This window comes from Onychomys torridus, chromosome 2 (assembly GCF_903995425.1).
Source record: "Onychomys torridus chromosome 2, mOncTor1.1, whole genome shotgun sequence".
Lineage (NCBI taxonomy): Eukaryota > Metazoa > Chordata > Mammalia > Rodentia > Cricetidae > Onychomys > Onychomys torridus.
Window position 1 is genome coordinate 160,878,651 of NC_050444.1, and position 1,550 is coordinate 160,880,200.

The 1,550-nt window shown below is 41.2% G+C and overlaps 1 pseudogene; it reads right to left on the reverse strand.

Annotated features, from left to right (window-relative positions):
* Window positions 1-1,113: 1,113 nt before the first annotated feature.
* On the reverse strand, window positions 1,114-1,214 carry LOC118578967 (annotated as a pseudogene).
* Window positions 1,215-1,550: the final 336 nt, after the last annotated feature.

Here is a 1,550-nt window from a genome sequence, read left to right on the forward strand (position 1 = left end):
CACATATAACTGTTGTGTAGCAGTTTCCTCCAAGATGATAACCTGCCTTTGAAGGAAGCTCCGAAAGGTACAGGATGTTAAGTTGGGGCAGTGGTGGCACATCACTTTAAGCACTCAGGAGGCGGAGGCAGGTAGATCTGTGAGTTCAAGGCCAGCCTGGTCGGAAGAGAAGAGTGAGTTCCAGGATAGCCAGGGCTACACAGAGAAACCTTGGTTTGAAAAAAACCAAAACCAACCAACCAAACAAAACAAAAACAAAAAAAGACACAGGATGTCAAAGTGGAGTTGAAGTAACTGTATATTTTAAGGGAAGATGAAACATTCTTTCCTATAGCTATACTCATTAAGTTCAGGAAATAAACTATTCAGTGGCTTCAGGAAGTTCCTGAAATTGACCATATTTACTAGGCCCCTCCCTTCCCAAGCATATATAGGCAGTAAGGCCTGCTGAGCTACCTAGAAGAGGCATGGACCAGCTGAGCTGCAGGGAAAGAACATTCTCCAACCTGTGGAACTACCTACAGATTGTGCAGTGCATTCCAAGTTTCCAGCTTTTGTGACTTGATAGTCATGACAGGTGCACCTTGGTGATACAGCTGCCCTTGAGTCATTCCTGTTCCTGTAACTTCACCCATGCTCCTGTAAGTAATTCCAGTAAAATTCATTTGGTTTACTAAGTTGGATTTGGGTAGATGTTTGGTCTATAGTTGGCTCCTTGTCTGAGAGCAGCAGGTGTTTGTCCAGGTCTCCCCAGGAACAGTGAGTGCCACACAGCAGCAATACACAAATGTTTATTGTATTTTTAAGGTTTCTTTTTTTTATTTATTTAAAGATTTATTTATTTTATGTATATGGTGAGCCACCATGTTGTTGCTGGGAATTGAACTCAGGACCTCTGAAAGAGCTGCCAATGCTCTTAATTACTGAGCCATCTCTCTGGCCCCATTTTTATTTATTTATTTAATTTAATTTTATTTTATTTGTTTTTCGAGACAGGGTTTCTCTGTGTAGCTTTGCGCCTTTCCTGGATCTCACTCTGTAGACCAGGCTGGCTTCAAACTCACAGAGATCCACCAGGCTCTGCCTCCCGAGTGCTGGGATTAAATTTTATTTTTAAGTATGGAATGCTTCACAAATTTGCGTGTCCTCTTTGTGCAGGGGCCATGTTAATTTCTGTATCATTTCAATTTTGGTATATGAGCTGCCAATATTTAATTAACTTATATGTGTGTTTACCTGTTTTATGTATATCATGTGTATGTGCCCATGTGCACTAGAAGAATGTGTGAAATCCTCTAGAACTGGAATTTCAGTCAATTATGGGCTACCTGATAGGGGTGCTTGGAACCAAACCCAGGTCCTCTGCAAGAGTAGCTAGTGCTTTTAGCCACTAAGTCATCTTTTCCAAACCTAATTTTTATTTTTTATATGTATATGTGTCTATCAGAGTGTGGTTTTGTACATGTGAATGCAGTGCTCACAGAGGGCAAAAGAGGACATTGGACCCCCTGAAGCTGGAGTTAAGGTGGTTTATGACATTTGACATGGAT